We start from the raw sequence: 9,530 nt of genomic DNA, 5'->3' as shown, positions 1-9,530 counted from the left end.
GCTGCAGCAGTGACTGTGTTCTGGTGGAGGATCTGTATGAGGTTGCTTACAGGACTGTCTTCCTGACACGCTTCTTTGTTATACTGGTTCGTTATGGTAGAACAGTAAAGATCCTGATAGTTAATGGAATTTGAAAAAGGTTAAGGAAAAAGGATACATTCAGGTATTCGTAGTCTTGTTCAATGCTGGTTGCAGCCACAAGTAGAAGACACAATGGCCATTTACTTATGCTAATTTAAACTTTGTTTATTCTGATACAGGTCACATTTTCTACCATCATTGAATGCACTGTGTCCTCATCAAAATGGCAAGTGGAATGTATTTGTCTTAAATGAGATCCGCCTTGGCCAAAGTCCTTTCTTAACACAGAAAATATAGATAAAATTTCATTTGTTATGCAGTAAACCTTTCAGCCTTTCATCATGTTTGTGTTATTTTTGGGAAGTGGTAAGATGATCCAGTTTATAATGTTAGCTGCTTGCTTTTGAAAGAGAAGTTTGAAAGAGAAGGAATACGATGTATATATGAGTCCAGGGATTGTAGAATCATAGAATCGTTTGGTTGGAAAAGACCTTTGAGATCATTGAGTTCAAAACTACCTGTCCACTACTAAACCGTATCCCTAAGCACAGTCTTTTAAATGCCTCCAGGGATGGTGTCTCAACTGCATCACTTGGCAGCCTCTACCAGTGCCTGACAGCCCTTTCAGTGAAGAAATTTTTCCTGATATCTTATCTAAGCTTCTGCTGGCACAATTTGAGGGCATTTCCTCTCATCCTATCACTTGTTACTTGGGAGAAAACCAACATCCACCTCATTACAACCTGCTTTCTGGTAGCTGTAGAGACTGATAACATCTGATAAGATCTCAGCCTCCTTTTCTCCAGACAAAGCTGCTCATAACACTTGTTCTCCAGCCCCTTCAGCAGCTTCATTGCCCTTCAGTGGACACACTCCAGCACCTCAATGTCCTACTTGTACTGAAGGGCCCAAAACTCAACACAGAATTCGAGATATGGCCCCGCCAATGCTGAGTACAGGGGCACAATCACTTCCCTGGTCCTGCTGGCCATGTTGCTTCTGCTGGCTTATATTCAGCTGTCTGTCAACCAACACCCCCAGGTCCTCCTCTGCCAGGCAGCTTTCCAGCCACTCTTCTCCAACCCTGTAGCATTGTCATGGGGTTATTGTGGCCCAAGTGCAGGACCTGATACTGGGCCTTGTTGGACCTCATTAAGTTTCCATGCAAATCTGATCATCTTTGGCTAAACTGAGAATTTCTGTGGAGTGAGCAATCAACTGTTGAGCCAAGAAGGAAGTGGTGGAGGATGAAACAGGTCTGAGGAGCAGAGCCAGGATGTTGAGATAAGGAGAGAAGTAAGGATGGAGATGCTAGGAATGTTTTTGTTGGGTAAATAATCATTGTAATACGTAAGAGTATAAAGATTTCCTTAATAATACTAAGTTTAAGAATGCGGTAGAATTTCCCAGCTTCTTATGCTGCTCCATCTCCTTTGTGAGGTTTGACAGTCACACCATTCTAAGTAAGGATTGAGAGGATTTAGAGATATGCTGTAAGAATGATTTGGAGCCTGAGAAGTATGAATAATGATGTGAAGTTCAGATGAAATTTGAATTTCCATCTTCTACAGAAGAGAAGATGAAACAAAAAATGATAGCAGTTTTCAAATAATTAAGAAAAAATGTGGAATAAACTCATCTTCTTGTCTGTGGTGAGTGAAACAGGAAGTAACAGGCTGCGACTGCTGTTCAGGCAGTTCAGATGGAGCACCAGAAAACCTTTTTTAGCAATGAGAATGGTGAAGCACCAGAATCTGTTGCGTGTGAAGGTTTTGGATTGACCATCTGTTGTACCAAGGGACTAAACAAATATCTCCAGGAATTGAGTCAGTAGAGTTGATGCCATTTTGTGCTAAAGTGTGAACTAGTTGGCATCAGAACATCACTTCCCACCCCATTTTTTTTTTTAAAAAAAATAGTGGTACAATTACAAGTAGAAAATGTTTCTCATAAACAAAGACCTCTTTAATCCTCCAGGAAAAGCTGTAATAGATTCTGTAGTTGGAATAAGAGCTGCATACATTCAAGATATGAAGAAGATATGCATTTTAAGACCAGCTAATCACTGAAAAAAAATCCCCAAAGGACATGGTAGATTCTACATAGGTTGACACTAGATATAATTCATGGGTATGAGTCAGATGTAGCTGCTTGAAATCACTGTATTTAGTCTGTATTTTATGGGATGTGAAAATTGCTGATCTTATATCCTATTTCATTTCATTGTGTGAATAAATTTTCCTGAGATATCACAGTCGATGTCTGCATAAGCAAGACATTCAAGTAATAGAAATCACTGTTTTAGACTCCTTTATGTCCAAAATCTGCTGTAAAAGTCACAAAAACACATTCACCAGAACAACTTTACAATGAGCACAGTCTTTGCCATGGTTCTCTGGAAGTTGTGTGTCATCTGTAATGAATGTCTTGCTGCTGGGTTAAGCCCTGAAAAGTTCCAGAATATCATGGGTGACCCATCCCTGTTCAAGGCCAGGTTGGATGAGGCTTTGAGCAACCTGATCCAGTGGAAGGCATCCCTTCCAATGGCTGGGGGGTTGCAACTGGATGACCTTTAAGGTCCCTTCCAACCCAAACCGTTCTATGGTTCTATCGTCATCAGGGTGAAAGTTGTGATTTTAGATGACACTCAAGCAGATTCCCAGACTTTCTGCATTATTTATCTTGCCCTGATGACAACAAGGGGATATTTGTAGGAATCTGAGAAAAAATACTGCAAATGAGTTTACACTCACTTTATTTTTGACTGATGCATGAGACCTTAGTTTCTCCACTGGCGTAGAGGAGTGAGAAAGAGCTTCATATGAGCAAAGGGCTCTGCAGATATGGCAAGGAAATCAGTGACTACGTACACATTTTTAATGACTGCCATTTATTGTCAGTAGGAGATACGGAAGTGTTATGTTGCCAAATGGAAGCAAAGGAAGAAACTATATCATAGAATCATAGAATCACCAGGTTGGAAAGGACCCACTGGATCATCGAGTCCAACCATTCCTAACACTCCCTTAAACCTTGTCCCTAAGCACTTCATCCACCCGTTCCTTAAACACCTCCAGGGAAGGCGATATTTTTAAACCGTTTTAATAAATCCAATGCCCTAGCTAGCCAGGGGAGAAGAGCAGGAAGAACTGAAATCTAGAAGGCTTTAGAGAAGGGAGATAAAATATTATTTTGGTATTAACTTTATTTTAAATTTGCTTTCTCACATTAATCTAACTACTAAGTACTGTGTTCTATTTCACTAGCATATATGATTTGTTTGTAATTTGTAAAGATATTTGGTATTACATGGTTCTTATGAGTTGCATTCTTGAAATGTTGAAGTTTAGACTGTAATCTTACAGAGAGCTATAGGGAATCTAGGGTTGAAACCATGTGGCTCAATCTTTGCTAGTGCTCTTGCCTTTGTCATTTCATGGGTTTGTGTGGAGCCATGTGATACAAGGTGAGACTTCAAGATTAAACTGTGTTAGCTGGATTGCATCAGAAATGCTGGAAATCTGTCAGTAATTCTAGTAACACTATTTTACGTGCTCCTAGCATCTTACTTTTGTGAAATATAAAATACTCCCAAAATACTAATACTCTTTTTGAGAATACTAAGGAGAAACAGATGGAATAACTTGAACTTCAGGCACTGAGCTAATTTTCAGACTTATTCAGTGTACATTAGGTCATTAGGCAGAAAGCTACTTTGTGTGACAATGCATTTAATGTGTACTTACCATAAAAGCTTTTTCCTGTTATTCTGTAAAGCCAATTAGCTATTTACCAAATACCAAGTTTCACATCCGTGCGATTTCTTATTTCATCGTGCAGGGAAATGACAATCATATAAATTATTATCCTGACAAATACGGCATGTACTTTGCACTATTAGATTCTTTTCTAAGAGGGGTTGGATCACTCCTTTAGTTTATCTCAGAGATACTTCTTAGCTGGAGCCCCTCATTGTTTCTGTGACAAATTCATGCCTTTAGATATTTTCTATAATATAGTAGTTTCTCTGTGTGTGTGTTGGTTTTTGTTTTATTGTATATGTAATATGTAATTATTCTATATTCCAAGTATAAGATGTATTTCACCACCACTGTTCTTTTTGAATCCTGTCTCATATTACTTTTGTTCCAGGAATATGATATTTTATAAGAAGCGTTCCTGTGATCTCCTGGAGAGCTTGAAGTTAAAGTGAATCCCAAACCTTCCGGCCATGAAGAATGCATTCGAGTTTCCATTGTAATAAATGTGTGTGCATTATTTAGAGACAGCTCTTAATGCAATATTTGAGAGGTTATGGTAATTCCCAAATTGTGGGAATGCCTCTCTCCTTGTCTGCTGGTTTGGGTTACAGAGAGGAGGGAGAATCACAAATGCTTTGCAGCTGTAGTAAACAGAAATCTCTGCAAATAATTTTCATTACAAGTGTATCTGATGCAAATGCTTGCATTATGAATGAGTATGAAATTTTATTGCTGAGCAATGAATTGCCTCCATTACATCAACTTGTAAGAAATATCATTTATGAGCCGTAAACATCAGGATTAATAAATGTTATACTGCTCCAAATATGTGTTATAAAGAAATAGCGTAATGTGAAAATCTGCTGTCAATTCTCAAACAGTGTACGTAAGTATATAGAGCTGGGTGGGGATTAGAAATGAAGGTCTAATATAATCAAACACTAATGACCTGGAGTATCTGAGAAGGCCACAAGTGTTCTCAGGTTGGTTTTGGTACTTAATTGTCCATCCTGTTAAATGCATGTGCCATTGTTTTTGTCCACATTTTACTAGTTTCAACGTTGAGCTCTTGTTTGTTGAAGAGATATCCACTACTGAAGCTGGTTTACATCTGTGAGTCCTCATGAGGTGGTCAAGTCCGGTCTCTGCTTCTTAGCCAAGTGATTGAGTATGACGGACACCATTGCTGAATTTGCTGTTTTATGATGTACCACATTTTTTCAAAGATATTTACCTGAAAGACATCGCCAAGATGGATTTGATTATTTTGTCTTCCTTTTAAACGCACAAGGCTTGTTTCCTCAAAATACTCTAAAGATATATACACAGATAGAAAGTGTACATAGTTTTTGTTGTATTTGGCATCAGTGCCTTGGCAGATGAAGACGCCAAGGAGACCATATTTGTACAATTACCTCTGTGTGTTCCATGTTGCTGTCATGTTGCTGTCCTGTGGAAGGTCAGATGAAGAGCCCTTACACCAGAAGCAGAAGGCATGGATCAGTGATAATTCTCTTCCAAACAGAGACAAGGAATCCACGTGGTTTGCACTCTGACAATGTGTATGTAGCACTGTTGCACCAGGGTAGTGTGTAGATTTGAGGAATTAAGAGAAAATCTTAATGTAGGAAACCTAGGATTTTCTGTTGAGAAATTCTACCTGTCATGACATAACTTATGAAGCTTTACCAGATTTCAGAAAGTTGCATTAGTGAAGAGGAACTGTTTACTTTTAATTCCAAAATTACTTGGGAAACTTTTTTCGTTGCATGTGGTAGGGAGCAAAAATTACAAATATTTCAGTTAATATCAACTTTTTGCTATGATTATGATTTGTGGGTTTTTTTATTATACCCCAAAGAGACATTATCCATTTCTGTGGTGTTGCTGTTTCTAAAGAAACAATATAGCATAACTGTGTTCCATCTGATAAGATTTCCATTCCCTGCTCTCCAGAGACTGAGAATTTGCCTTCAGGAGAGTATTTTGATGTCTGTGTTCATGCCTATTTTCTGTTATGTGCAGAACTGAATTATCTGTGTTTTGTGGGGTTTTCTGTGTGAAACAGAATTTGCAGTTGCTGATTCAAGTGGACAGTCATTGGTATCACTGTATTCATCTAAAAATCTCTTGTGGTCTATTTCAGCTAATGAACAGTGAACCATAACCAGAAGGTTCAGAAAGTTCCATAATTAGCAGTCATGATTTGTCTCGATGAAACTCTTAACATAAATGAAAACAATCAGAAGTTATCATTTTATATCAAATTCAGAATTCTTCATCAATGAGTGCTATGACCTAGTTACCATAGAATCGTAGAATCATTAAGTTTTGAAAAGACCTCTAAGATCATCAAGTCCAACCACCAGCCCAATATCATTGTGCCTACTAATCCATGTCCCAAAGTGCCACATATACACATTTTTTGAACGCATCCAGTGGTGGAGACTCCACCACTTCCCTGGTGGCAACGTGTTCCAATGCTTCACCACTCTTTCATTAAAAAAGTTTTTCCTAATATCCAGTCTGAACTTCCCCAGCACAACCAGAGGCCATTTCCTCTCATGCCATTACTTGTTACTTGGGAAAAGAGATCAATGCCCACCTTGCTACAACCTCCTTTCAGGTAGTTATAGAGTGTGATAAGGTCTTCCCTCGGTTTCTTCTTCTCCAGACTAAACAACCTTAGTTCCCTCAGCTGCTCCTCATAACACTTGTGCCCCAAACCATTCCCAAGCTCTTCTGCCCTTCTCTGGACACGCTCCAGCACCTCGATGTCTTTCTTGTAGAGATTTGTCAGACTTCTCATGTGTAGTAGGGGTTCCCTGGTCAGTGAGCTGTTGAGGGAAAGTCTCGATCAGATAGGAAAAGGAAGGAAAACAGTTTTTAGGAACTTGAATAGCAATGTCGTTCTTATAAAAGGGAAAAAAAGGGAGAGAAACCATGTATGAATCCTTCTCCCTCTAAGACAGAGGCACGTGTTGTGTGTCTGTTGTCCCACTGAATATAGGAGCACAGATTACTAGGATTATACCACTGAATATTTCTCAGTAGATAGAAGCCAGCAGATGAGGCAGCTGGATCGAATTTGAGGATAAGAGGGTCATGCAATGTGGATGAACTGTAAAATGCCTTGATATCTTTAATGACCGCATTTATCTGATCAGTAATTTAAAGCAGCATCTAGTGTTTAGAGTTATGGCACAGTCACAAGATACATTTAATTACAAAATGTCTGGTTTTTTCAGCCCTTGACATCTGCACGCTCTTAGTCATTAGACTAATGGTGATGTACTAATGCTACCAAGAAAATAATATTTTTCTTGTGCTCTGACATTAAAAAGGATAAAAAAGAGTGCCATACTTTGCACTTGATGGAAGAGACAGACCCATGTCACGAACATGGTGACCAAATTAAGAGTTTTGAATTTCTATAATGAACATTATCTTTTTTGTTGTTGAACTTCAGCTTCTTTTTAATCTTTTGTTTAGTATACCGAGGAATAATGAACAAATCTGGAAAGAAAATAATGTTCTTACTGTGATACTAGTTTTCTGCCCCTTCCTGCCCCCCTAATTGGAGAAAGTAAATTTCACATAGTAACACAAGAAGAGGTACTTGTCTAAAGGGTTTTGATCTCATCTGCAAGTACTAAGGCTTTCTTTTAACCACTTCAGATAAAAATCTTGTTTTCTGTGCCTTCCTCTTTTCTGATCGTAAATACTACAACATGCCAAAAGGGCAGATGGAGTGCAGTTCTTTTCACTCCTTTGAGTTCTGTCTACTCCCTGTGCCCCATTTTTTACAGAGGCAGATTAATGAAGACAATACAGCAGAAAAAAATATATCCAGGTAAGAATTTTTTTTTGTTTTTAATGATACTAACTGGTGCAGCATTACTTTTGATGGTAGCGGATACAGTACCATTATAAAATGATGCTTTCCTGATCTTTAACGTTCTACCCTCTTAATTGAACTTGTCTTGAAAACATAATATTACTTTCTGGAAAAATATCTTACACTGGAACTTTAAATGGCTCATCGTTGCTTGCATCGCAGAACACTTAGTATTTTATTTCTTTTAAACCATCTTCAGTTGTTTCCTTTGCTGATGATACCTATCGAGCAAAGGGTTTGATCACAATTGTTTCTCTGTTTGCATGCATTAAGGCTGCCGGGCTTTTAAGAACAGCACAGCTCCTTCAGTACAAGTCTTCCAGCAAAATCCATGCAAACTCTTATCATCAGGAAAGACAATAGAGAAGATTTAGAATCTACCCAATAAAGTAGTTTTTGGACAGCAATGGATCCTGTTGGTATAGCTGTAAGAGAAATTGGTGTACTTAGTGATACAGCTTACCGTTAATTTATATCAGTTAATGTCCAATATTAATTGCTAGAAGGCTTTATACATATTTTTTTATTTTAATAAATGTAAGTGATTTCAGATGTTGGGATGTGGTTGTGGTTTCTGTTTTGCTCAAACAAGGTTTATATGTTTTAGCAGAAGTTATGATGTGATATTGAATGTATTTGGGGCTCTGTTTTATATATATAAGTATGTTTAACTTTGAGGTTTTGTCTTATTAAGGTACAATGAACATATATCATAGCCTGGGAATAAGAAAAAATAAAAATTAAGGAATGAAAATAGTAACTCGAATTTCTAACCAAAAGCTTTTAATGAAGGGCAAAATTTGTGCCAATATTTAATGTATGCGAGAAAGTTCATCTGGTTAAAACCTCAGAATGAAATGTGAAGCATGACAGCTTTTGCTTTTGTAGGTTTTTACATGTATATTTCTGACTGAACAAACCCCCCTCTTTACTTCTAACAACTGTAACTATGATTTCAGCAGAAAGAAAATAATTTATTAATATTTAGGTAATTATTCTTTAAAAATATCAGCCACACACTCTTTTCTTTTTAAGTGAGATCACAAAATTTCATTTATTGCTGTCAGAAGAGCAATCAAGCTCCTCCCTCCATACCTCCCCCAGGGATCCCAATACAAAAGAAAACTTTCTACATAGGAGCTAGCTAGGTAGATAGGATGTTAGTTTGAATGGAACAATGAAGGTAAGAAAATGAAGACTTTCTGTCTCTTTGAAGATACAAGCTAACAAAAATTAGCTTAAGAAATCTAGTGTGAAGATTTTCTGTTTTGAAAGGGATGTTGTAAGTATTTGGTTTTGCTAAATATTTGTATACTATGAGAAATTTCAATTGCTAATTTTCTTAATTGAAATCTATGTATGTTTGATCAAAATATTCACAGATACAGTATACATGTGTGTATAAATATAAATGTGTAAAAAATATATGCATACATGCTTTAAGTCTTAGGTGTGGTTTTATTTTAGGTACATAAGCAAGTACATAAGGAAATGTGGCTTTAAAATAGGACTAACAATATTGCTGTTAACATGCAGATCTTTAAGTTTCTGTGTGGCGGTTTAATATTTTGCTAAACACTAATATATTTCTTGTATTAATTTCTGACTATTCCTCTTCTTGTTTTGTTATATCTGCTATGCACATTAGTCCTCAAATTGACTAGTACTATTTAATCTGAGTCATACTTATCTTGAGATAGTGGAATTTCTTTACCTATACAAATCTGGAATGTTTTTCTCACAAAAAAAGGTGGTGAATAATGTTTTTTAGGATGTTTAAGGAATGCACA

The sequence above is a fragment of the Cuculus canorus genome, chromosome 2 (assembly GCF_017976375.1).
Source record: "Cuculus canorus isolate bCucCan1 chromosome 2, bCucCan1.pri, whole genome shotgun sequence".
In the NCBI taxonomy this organism is placed as follows: domain Eukaryota; kingdom Metazoa; phylum Chordata; class Aves; order Cuculiformes; family Cuculidae; genus Cuculus; species Cuculus canorus.
This window is presented reverse-complemented; position numbering follows the sequence as displayed.